We start from the raw sequence: 12,470 nt of genomic DNA, 5'->3' as shown, positions 1-12,470 counted from the left end.
TGCTACATAAGACAAACACAGAACAGCACAGAACTACAAGGGACTACATAAATTTATACATAAAGTGCACAAGACAGTACAATGACTACTGGGATAGACAGTGGGCACAGTAAGTCCCAGTGCAGCGCCGACCAGTACACAGTTCTATTGGAAAGTGAATCTATTAAAAAGTGAATCCAGTGACGAAGAGTACAATATAAGTTGCTGAAATAGGTGTAAACATAAGAAGTAGCAGCCTATGTACAGTATAATAAATATGTAGCAGCATAATGTAATATGCAAAAAATTGCAAAGAGGATGGAGGATGCACAGTTGTGTGTGTGTGTGTGTATGTGTGTGTGTGTGTGTGTGTGTGTGTATTGAGTAGTCTGATGGCATGGGGAAGAAACTGTTTCACAGGGGCATTGTCATGCTGGAGTATGTTTGTTTGAGCCTCTTAGTTCCAGTGAAGGGAAATTGTATATGCAATTGTGTGCTTCCAACTTTGTGGCAATAGTTTGGGGAAGACCCACATCTGCGTGTGATGGTTAGTTGTCCACACGCTTTTGGCCATATAGTGTTCGTTACCAGACTCTAAGATACCATTTTCTGCTTTTGTTGTTTCAAGCCTAAGCAGAATACTGACATGTCCATACTGTAGGGTACATACCCACTGAGCAGTCACAAGTGCCAGCGACATCTAAAAGACCTCTATTAAGTCTGTCTATGGAACGTTGCTGGTGGAGCCTGACTGAAAAATTTTCAGGACATCAACTTCAGAACGTCAGTCCAACATCCAAATACAGTATGTACATTCAGTGGTTGTCTTTATATGGTTTTTCATGTCTTGACTTTTCTTGTATATATTATTTCTTAACATTTATACCTAAATGTAACAAGCCTTACATTCCTCATGTTATAATCAATTCATTAATTGTTTTCTATGAATTATTGTGAATTACTACACCTATCCATTGTTCTTTAAAGGGTTTCCCTTTCAAGTCTGCCTCCTGGTTTCTTCCTCATGGCATCTGAGTGTCCTTGCCTCTGTCCTATTTTGCTCTCTAGGGGCCTTCTGTAAAGGTGCTTTGTGACAGTGTCTGTTTTTAAAAGTGCTGTACAAATACATACGTTTGAATTGAAATTTAAACTGAATTTTTACTTATGAGCAAAATCTACTATTAAAACAGTTTTAATACCAGCTCTTCATATCTATCACAAAGCTATGGACTATGAATTATGACAGGACAGCGTTCTCCATTTCAGCTGTTTAGTGAAGCATTCAATGTGCATGTCACATTCAGTGTCCGTTCAGACCTCCATCTCGTCTTCCTGGTGCATGTTTCAAATGCTCTATAGCCAGATGCTAGATGGTGTTCTCATCCACCTGCTTCTCCCATCTCATTACTGTAGCTGTAAAGTTGTAATTATGTAAAAATCAGTGGATATGGAAGCATTTTTTCTGTCTTGCTTTATATGCAGTGGTTAACACTGCAGCCCTATCTGCAGCCCTATCACTATTCATTTGGCTCCTCTACTAGGCAGCTACTCTGATACAGATAATTTTCCCTAAAAAAGACAATACTTAAAACTGTTATCAATGAAAAACACAATTTAAGAAATGAATAATTTTATCCTTGTGAATCTGTCTATTATCAATACACACAATTTTAGACTGAATCTCCAGACTGCACTGTTGTTTGAAATCTCTCCTTCACACTCAGGCTAGCTTTAGGCAGACGCAGGTGGCTTACTAGTTAAAAAGACTCGCATAATACTTCTCGTACTAAATATTTTAATAATTAAACACCACAACTAATGCTAAAAAAATCATCAAAATGCACTAAAAAAAAAAACACCAATGCTCACCTTGCCTGCTGTTTCCCAAATGTAGCTGAAGCAACTGAAGGTTGTTCTTGACAGGCTCCACTTTAGGCACCTGAATACATAATTGGATAAAAAAAAATGTATGATTAATGCATGACACCTCAGACTAACCAAAAAAAAAAAATGGAACAGTGCTCGAAGCCATGGCTTGCGTAAAAAAAAAAAAAAAAAAAAAAAAAGCAATTAAAATCAGCATAGGCTATTTTAAACTAGTAATACTAGTAAAACTAATCAAAATACAGAACATTTTATAAAGATATAAAGTTTCACCAATAAGCAGAGTTTATTATTTTGTCAGCTGTGTAAGCAGTTTTTAAAAAATAGTTCATTTAGTTGGTTGGTCAAGGTCTAATTTAGATGTTTGAAGTAGGTCCTGCTTATATTCATATCAGTTGGTAACAATAAGTAACATATTTGAAAAACAATAATTAATTACCTGAATACGTATTCATCAACCATAAGAATTTTACATAATTTCTGACAGAATTTGCAATGCTGGTCTAAACCCAGTCAAAGTTGGACATCCAACAGGGAGCCTACATGGACATACCTGGTTTGGACACAAATGGGACATCGTCTGTACGTTGCATGCTCAGTAGATGGGGCCAAATGTGTGGAACTCTGAAAATCAGCACCACAAACTCTAGAAGAGTCTAAAACTCTAAAACTGACAGAACCTTCAAACACTGTTGGCATCCTTACTTGGTGCTGTTATCACTGTGCGTAGAGGTGTGACCAAGTTTTAAGGGGGAAAAAATGACATTTTTTGAGCTTAGGTTTAAATTTTCACATTAGTTAAAGCAAATTCTTCTGCAAATACGTTGGCAATCATCAGAGCCTGCTAACACCATCAGCATGAGGCAGGATGAATCCAAGGATTTATGCTGTAACCACCAAACTCTGATCCTGCTATCTCACAGCCTGTCAAGATGTCACAGCAAAAATCAATATTCCAATTACCATATTATTCCAACACATGACCTTATCTTCCTGTCCTTATCTACCATTGTGTTATATTGCTGTAACCTATTCACTCGAAAGTTCAGCGTATGTTCAGAAATGCTCCTCTAAACACTATTGCAATGGAGTGTTTGTGAGCATGTGACCTTTCTGTTAGCTTAAATAGATCGGGTCATTCTCTAACCTTTCTCATTCACATGGCGCATCTACGAAACTGTCATCTGATGGATTTTTTTTTTTCCTCTGGATATTCTAGTGTGTGAAAATCCTGCAGTCAGGGTGGATTATATTGCTGATTAAAAAGGCTTACATGGCTACAGCTAAACCTGTTGACCATGACTGCTTTCTTTATATCAGCTCAATGCTAGTTAGAGCCCGGGTTGGAGTCCAGCAACGATTTTTCTGTTTTAATGCACATATTCAACCTGGGAAACCAGGGAAATCACCCAACTGTGCTGTATCTCCATCCATCCATGACTGAATTTGGGCATCTTTTTCTTTATATATTAGCTGTGTCTGAAATAGAAGGAAGCTGCCTCGAGGTCATACTGTCTCATGAGTCAGTGTCTTAAAGGGCAGTGCTTTGATAACTAGAAATATACCTGCCAGTGAACAGTTTGAGACAAGGTTCACAAGAAGCAACATGTCACAACATTGCCGGTATATTGAGAGCTGACTGATCGCTGGTGCTGTTTCTCTTCAGAAATAAAATCCTAGATCAAAATAATTACACAGCTGCTCAGTACATTTAAGCAGGCTACATAATTAAGCAGACTAACATACTTTAGTATTTGTTAGTCCCTCAATGTTCAGTGGGCTAGATGGACACTTTCAAAGCTTATCTAAAAGCGATCAATAGTAGGATGGAAACATAAATGAAACATAAATCAATAGTAGGATGGAAACAAAAATGAATAAATGTATATATAATAAATATATATTACATATACAGTACTTATTACCTCAAGCTCACATCGAAGAATGTTTCTGTTGTCTGCCTGAGCTTGTATCATGATGCTCGATGACCAACAGTACCTAGATGTTCTTCTTCTTCCTTAAGCTGCTCCTATTAGAGGTTGCCAGAGTGGATCACTGGTCCGCATATATTTGATTTGGCACAGTTTTTACACAGGATGACCTTCCTGATACGCCCCTCCCCAATTTTATCCAGGCTTGGGACCAGCACTGGGAGTGCACTGATGTGTGGGTTGGTTCCCTGGCTAAGAATCAATCCCGGGCCCCAGCAGTAAGAGCGCTGTGTCCTAGCCACTAGGCCTCCAGGGACCCAACCAACGGGACCTAGTAATTTTCTTTAATCTCAGGTCTATCCTATGAGGATCTTCATCATATAATCTAACATGGAGAACAAGTTATCATACAGTCTGATATAGAATTTGGTCAAGATTTTATTGGCATCATGTCATACAGTGTGTCAAGTAATAATCGTAAAAGAACAGTGAAATCGCATAGTCTAAATCCAGCTTAAGAAATAAAATTCTATCTTGTTCACAAAAACTGTCTAGACAGTGTTGTATACAAACAGACAAAACAAAGAAACAATCAGACATAACTGAACGCTTTCCTGCCTCTGACACAGGCCAAGTTGGAAGCATTTGTTTTGTCTGGCATATACTCATTTGGGTGATTTGCTATTTAAAGGAATTGCCTGTTTGTGTTAACAAGCAGGTAGACCTAAATAAGCGAACTACTGATGTAGTGATTAAGGTTATAGAAAGGTCATGTGAACAAAAGAGACTGCGACCCTGACCTGAATAAAGTGGTTACTGTAGTTGAACGAATCAATGAATCAGTGAATCAGTGAATCAGTGGTTGTGTGTGTGTGTGTGTCATTTTGTAACTTATTAGAATTTAACTTATTTACCAGATTAACTGTTTTAATGAGTGTTAACTTTTTGGTGGATAAAGCCTTGATACAGTATTAACAGAGTAAACCCGGAGTAAAGTTGTTTTCTGCTCATTAATTGCAATACAACTTTTTATTCTGGTGTTACTATGAGATCACAAGAGCTCTGGGCTAAGCACACCCCCACCCCCAACCTGTATTTATAAAAAGCAAGCATACACCATATTCAACACCATATTGTTTAGCCGTAATTGTGGTCTAGATAATGGCTTTTCGACTGCCATATAATCCTTTTATTTATGTACATAATGTTTTATGGCATGTACTATGATATCCTTTGCTGTGCACTGTTGTTTATTTCTTCACGTTGATCGGAATGAGGATTGTTTGTCTACGATGACTTTGATGAGCTGACACCCATACAAGAGCCTAAAGAGAACAAAAGCGAATCAGGGGCATAGTACCGATTAATCATCTTAATGGCTTCTCCTACTTTAATCCATGTATTGCTAAATCACAGATGATTTCCTGTGCACTCTTTTTCATTGGTAGGACAAGGGCTGCTTATAAAATATTCATAAGGATTTATAGGCTGCTCTACAGCTTGATTAGTAAACATCTAAAAGACTGCTATGTATGCAAATGAGCTGAACACTTGAGTGCAAGAATTTGACTCCTCAAGCTTTAAAATGGAGATATTTATCTGCTCTGAGTGCTTTTGGTACTTTTTTTTTTACTCACAGACCATTTCATCTTCCATTTTCACAAACCTAATCTTCTCTTATATCTCTCCCGGACGATTTTCTAATTGATTGCACCGCCCCCCAGACCCGATAATCTAACACCTTCCTTTAGTCGAAAGGTGTCAAAATTGCTTTGTTGAAGTGATAAATTGCTGGGAATGATGATTTATAAAGCAGCAGCTGGAGTTAGCATTCTCACTGGCTCAACAGCCAATCTATAATAAACAACACCCTTGGAATTAATATGTTCTGATGGAGCAGAAATTGTTTTTGAATGGCAGAGGACATTTCACTCAATGACCACCTCTACCCCACCAAGTTAACCAGAATGCAGCTTGCCCTTTTGCTCTTGTTTGGAAAGGACAAGCGCAGTGTGGCACCTGGTTGCCAGCTCACTGATTGCAAACGGTTTAAAAAGGTCAGCGCGTAATCTGCCGCCAGAACCTTTAGCACAGCCGAAAAGGGCCTTTTTTTATTTAAAAGGGGTCAGCACGGATTGCTATGGAGCGACCCTGGCTTGCTTTTGAGGCATGCTAAGTTCTCACGGCGGGTGGCTCTCGAGCTGATGTGCACTACAGAAGAGAGAGCGAGGCTGTTGACTTCACTTGCTCGTGGAGCTGGAACACTGGTGTGTAGTGAAGGTGAGAGAATGAGATGGTGGGACATTGGCTAGAGAGCCTAAAAGAGCGACTAGTTTGCTAGTAGAGTGCATTAATACAGACATAATTGAGGATATAAACTACTACGTAGGGGATGACTTGACTGTAGTCATTATTCAATAATGAGTAGCCTACTGAGCCTCCATGTCTGCCAGGCAACTATGAAAAAGAACCCTGATGCTTAGTCTTCTTGTCCTGGGTACCCAGCCTACTCAATTGTTCATCCCTAAATATGAGGACAAATTATGAGCCATCATTGTGCAAAGCAAGACAGAAAAACATGGAATTTAGATGTGATAAACACAATCATAAGTAGCAGCAAGAAGAAGCAATTCAGAACCAGTGCAATTCAGTAATAATTCCATCATGGTACCCAATGTTTCTGCACAATGGATGAAGGATTTTTGTCAAAAATGTCTTGTTCCTCTGAGGATTAAAGAAACAGGATAATATGAATTGTTACTGCGGGGCAGAATTGACAGGTTTCAGTTGCATGATTGTAGCCTGACACTGGTAGCTTTCAGTCATGATTATCATCGATGACATGTTTAGAGTGAACTATTCCTTTCATATCCTTGAGCTGTTGGATCAGAGGCCACCACCACACACTAAAGATTTGAAAACAGGCACTTCAGTTCCTATTTAAATCATTTAAAGTGCATTTTCCAGTGTGCATGCAGCGTGTGTCTGGCAGAGTCAGACAGATCCATTCGTTAAAAAAAAATGAAGTTATCACATATTCATGCCAAATTGCTATCAGCCAGCTACTCTGGTTTGCATTAGATAACTTATGTTCCTATTTTGTGCTTGAATGCCGGCGAGTTGTTTCTTTTATTACATGCCAAGAAAACAAAGCCTGGGGTTTCTGAACAGTTGCAATTGAACGTGTTTCAACAGAATAGTATGAATATGGACAAAGACTAAATTCCCTGCTGGTATGCAGAATGTATTTGCCTTAGGACTGCGATCTGCAAAAAAAAGGACAAAAGTCAGGATATTTTTGTGGTGGTCCTCTGTAAATATAGCACCAAGATTTATAACAATGTTGACTATCATTTATAATTATGTATTTGATTAGTTTTGTCTTAGAAGAAAAATAATTCAAACTACTTGGAGTTCTCTGCTCGATGTGATCTTGATCATCTCTTAGTTACAGTTCAGATACAGAAAATGGGTTAAGCTTTCCTTTGTTCTTAACATATTCCACAAATAGCAAACAAAGCTCAAAATATGAGATTAAAATCTTTTGTCTATATCAGTGTTTTTCCTTATCTAGGAGTAATTGTTGTGGCAGCCTGAGAAAACTTTTCACAGTTTTGACATTTTCTAACATACCCTTACTGAACCCTTTATTAGAAACACTATACTAATACTGGGTAGGTCCCCCCTTTGCTCTCCAAACAGCCTCAATTCTTCGTGGCATGGATTCTACAGATGATGGAAACATTCCTTTGAGATTCTGGTTCATGTTGACATGATTGCATCACACAGTTCCTGCAGATTTTTCAGGTGCACTTTCATGCTGCAAATCTCCCATTCTATCACATCCCGAAGGTGTTCTATTGGATTCATATCCGGTGACTGAGAAGGCCACTGAAGAACACTGTTTTAACCAGTTTGAGATGACTTTTGCTTTGTGACATGGTGCATTATCATGCTGGAATTAGCCATTAGAAGACGGGTAAATTGTGGCCATGAAGGGATGCACATGGTCAGCAATGATACTCAAGGCTGTGACATTCAAGCAACGATTGATTGGTATTAACAGGCCCAAAGTGTGCCAAGAAAACATTCCCCACACCATTACACTACCTCCACCAGCGTGGACTGTTGACACAAGGCAGGTTGGATCCATGGACTCATGCTTCTGGTGCCATATTCTGACCATACCGTCTGTGTGCCTCAGCAGAAATCAGATTCATCAGACCAGGCTACTTTTTTCCAGTCTTCAACTATCCAGTTTTGGTGAGCCTGTGCCCACTGCAGCCTCAGCTTTCTGTTCTTGGCTCACATAATTGGAACCCAATGTGGTCTTCTGCTGTTGTAGCCCATCCGCCTGAAGGTTTGATGTGTTGTGCATGCTGAGATGCCTTTCTGCTCACCACAGTTATACAGAGTGGTTATCTGAGTTTCTGTAGCCTTTCTGTCAGCTTGAACCAGTCTGGCCATTCTCCATTGACCTCTCTCATCAACAAGGCATATCCGCAGAACTGCAGCTTGCTGGATGTTTTTTCTTTATTGCACCATTCTCTAGTGACTGTTGTGCATGAAAATCCCAGGAGATCAGCAGTTGTAGAAATACTCAGACCAGCCCATCTGGCATCGGCAATCATGATGCCACGGTCAAAAACACAGAGATAACATTTTTTCCCCATTCTGATGTTTGATGTGAACATTAACCGAAGCTGCTGGCCCGTATCTGCATGATTTTATGCATTGCACTGCTGCCACACAATTGGCTGTTTAGACAATTGCATGGATAGTAGGTTTATGGATGTTCATAATAAAATGCTCTGTGAGTGTATATAATTTTGAAAACTACAGGCTAGAAGTTGAGTTAAACTCCTGAATGGAATTTGGTGCCTTATTTGCACATATTGCAGATTTTATTCCAGTTCCACTGAAAAATGGATATTTTTCATATACTTAGGGAAAAGAATATTAGTGCCAAATTTCAGGTTTTCAAATCTTAGGAAATTAGTTATCAACATCATCCACATCAGTCTCAGTCTCATCACTTGAGGTAAAAGTCACTCATGGCATTTAAACAAGAGCCTCACTGTCATCTCTTCATGCCACTGATCTCTATTCATGCTAACACTGGTGGGGAAATAATCACCGAGTCAATCATTCTAAATTTCTTGTCATAAATGTCTTTCATTAGGTCGTTTAATCATTTTAAAACTTTGTCCTCTGTACAGAGTGTGTAAGCTCTCTTCTCTGTTTTGATGATGTGATGGCGCATGAGAATTATGGACATCTTACAGAATTGATAAGGCTTACTGTATGTCTATGTCTTTGCTGTCAAAAATGATCAAATTGTGAGAAGAACACACTTAGCTAGCAAGGTTTTAGACATCTTTAAAAAATAAATAAATAAAAATAAAAGCTCCATTTTGGTCAGTTTTCAGAATTCAGCCACAGTGACTTCTGTCTGGTTTTCCCAGACTACCACACATTTACCACTGCACACAGGGGGGTCCACTATCAGTCCGGAAAACGGCATCCTATTCTATCTTGTTTGAGCCAAAATGGCCCATTTGAATGTTTACTAAATGTTTTGTCCTGAGAGTATTTCCTCTACCACTTACTTACACTCCCACCTGTGCACTCAAACCTGCCATTAGGTGGATATATGTAGCATAATTTCAAATAAAATCCAAAGAGGCGGCCTGAGTGAAAAGTACATCAATTTCTGTGTAGTGAACAGGATATGAGAGTTAAGCATGTTATGGTGGAGTGCAGAGAATCAGCGATGGAACTCATGGGGACGCCGGCCGCAGGGGACCTCATTAGACACTTAAATGTGTGTGTGTGTGTGTGTGGTGGAGTTGAGTGGTCATTAGAGCTCTGTCAGCACACCAAGAGCAAGCAAGGAATGCACTCTCTTATCTGGGCCAACACAGCACACCGCGGGCAGGGCGGGCAGGCCAAGAGGAGCTTGGTGAAGAGACAGATGGAGCGTGTGTGTGTGTGTGTGTGTGTGTGTGTGGTCAGGGAGTGCTTAAAAAGGGATTATAAGAGGTGAAGAAGCTACTGAGAGCCTCTGTCATCTGCTGGCCTGGAATAACAACAGCTCAAGTGTATCACCTTCACCAGTACCTGGAACAGAACAAATGGCCCTGTAGGTTTGTTCAATACCAGCATTAACAAGCAAGATGGAGTTTTGGAGAGGGGAAAAAATCGTCAGGCAGTATTCTGGCCCAGAAGATTTAGTTTGGTTTGAACATAACATGGCGTGAATTTAATATTTGCCCATTGTCTTTAATATTTAAGATTTACAAAAGAGGAAGAAGTAGATTTTCTGTTTCAGAGCACTGGAAAAAAAATGAAATCCATGTCATGGGTGCAAACTGGTAGATTGTGTAAAAGATGTAGTAAGAACTTGCAGCACAGATGAAATGCTATAAATGTGTGGTGGTCTGGGGAAACATGTTGGACTTTGCTGGGACTGAACTCTGAAAAACAGCCAAAAAAATCAGATTTTGATCAAATTTTCTACCTGTAACATAACTTGAAAAATCAAATTTAAGAAAATGTCTTTATTTTGTTCTTAAGGCTTAATTTCCCCTATTTTCCAGAAAGATCATAGTTGGTACATAAGCAGTCAGTATAACAAACACTGCTGCAAAAATACCTGTAGGCTGTGAATAAAGAGGGGTATGAAGATTGACAGTTTTCAAGGTTATATTTATTATTTTTAGATTTTATTTTCTCTATCTATGAATGCAAATTAAGTCCATTTATACCACAGCCCTATTCAATTTTCAAATGAGGAGGCATGGAATAATTTTCTATAAGGAAAGCTCTTCTGGCCGTAGCATAAATGATAGGTTTATATTACCGTGTTTGTTCTAGTATGTTATTGTTTCTATAGCAACAGCTCATTCACAGGGACTGGTAGGGTGAACAATCCACAAAATCTAAAGCTAAAAAACACAGATTTAAAAAAAGTGTTTCTATTTAACAATGAAAAATGTGCAGTTTGTTGATCGAGTGAAACTTTCTGTAAAAAAAGATTTTTATTTAACATTTATAGAAGGAGTCTCGAGTGTCAGTGATTTGTAAAGGTCAGTAAAAAAGCACTGATCTTTTGTTTAAGCCATTCCTTTGGTGATTTGGATGTATGCTTTGGGTCATTGTCGTGCTGAAATTTCCTTTTTATCTCCAGCTTACTAGCAGACCCCAGAGGGTTTTGCACTAAAATCGACTGGTTTTTGTAGCTGTTCATGATTACCTCCACCTTGATAAAAGCCCCAGTTCTGGCTGAAGAAAAGCAGCCATAAAGCATGATGCTGCCACCACCATGCTTCACTGTGGGTATGGTGGTCTTTTGGTGATGTGCTTTATTTTTGCACCAAACATAACTTTTAGAATTATGGAATTATTATACCTTTTGGAATTGGTCTCATCAGACCATAACACATTTTGCAACATGATTTGGGGTGATTTAGTTGAGCTTAGATGTTTTTTGTGAGAAAGAGAAACTGTCCAGCCACCCTACCCAATAGCCCAGACATGTGAAGAGGGAAATCAGTACTTGTCAGATACTCCTGCAGCTCCTTTAATGTTGCTGTAGGTCTCTTGGCAGTCTCCCTGGTAAGTTTTTGTCTTGTCCTTATATAAATTTTGAAGGAACATCCTGTTCTTGGTGATGGTGCGCCATTTTTTCTATTTGTTGATGATGGCCTTTACGGTGTACCATGGTACATCTAATGTTTTGGAAATTCTTTTATACCCCTCGCCTGATCGATACTTTTCAACCGTACATGCTTTGTAAGCTCTTTGCAGACCATGGATTCAGCAATCAGATGAAACCAAGAAGATGTCAAGAAAATCCTATAGAAACAACTGGTCTTTATTTGGGGTCAATCAGAATAATTTCATTGATTACAGCTATACGATAATTACTTTTGAAGATTGAATGTGATTGGTTCATTCTGAACACAGCCATATCCCCAATTATAAAAGGGTGTGGACACGTATTCAACCAGGTTATTGTTTTTTATATACTTTTTTATTTTTCCTATTTTTCCCTAAAATGTTTCTGATTGTTTTTCAGTTAATTTTTATATATTGTAATTTCACATTCAGGGTAGAAATTGTTCTGACATTATTTATCTTGGTTTCATTTTTTTTTACATCACAAAAACCTACCATTTTTCAGGGCGTATAGACTTTTTATATCCACTGTACAGTATACTTTATTACCTCTGTGTCTTCATTCCGATGATGTCACACTTTTCCCATAAACCATTATACATCAAATACTATTAAGACTTGTGCAGCCTGCTTAATGATATGATGTTACAAACCAAGCCCATAAATTCTAGACATGACATTTTTCACTTCCACACTGCTGACTTTTTATGCCAGCTGTTTGACTCTAAAACAGCTGCATTCCCTCAATAATAAGACGTTCATGCATCACATGCACAATTCACTGGCATTTTAATACCTTCGGTACAGCGAGCACTCCCGAGATTCTATTAACCATAGAAGCTGATTAATTACTCATGTTTTTTTTTCTTTCCCTCTAAATGTGAATCAAGGGGCCTTTTACAGCTGAAATGAATCGAGTTCGTTTCATGAAACAAAAACCCAGCCATCCATTTGCGTCCCTGACTCTGGATATTCATGCGCTTGGGTGAAAGGATG

At 38.7% G+C, this 12,470-nt stretch overlaps 1 protein-coding gene across 4 annotated transcripts in view; it reads left to right on the top strand.

Moving 5' to 3' along the window:
* Positions 1 to 12,470, top strand: part of pcdh15b (protocadherin-related 15b) — a 186,085-nt gene that overhangs the window by 135,570 nt on the left and 38,045 nt on the right. The gene's annotated exons all lie outside the window — the stretch shown is intronic.

This window comes from Pangasianodon hypophthalmus, chromosome 12, assembly GCF_027358585.1.
Source record: "Pangasianodon hypophthalmus isolate fPanHyp1 chromosome 12, fPanHyp1.pri, whole genome shotgun sequence".
Classification (NCBI taxonomy): Eukaryota; Metazoa; Chordata; class Actinopteri; order Siluriformes; family Pangasiidae; genus Pangasianodon; species Pangasianodon hypophthalmus.
This window is presented reverse-complemented; position numbering and strand designations above follow the sequence as displayed.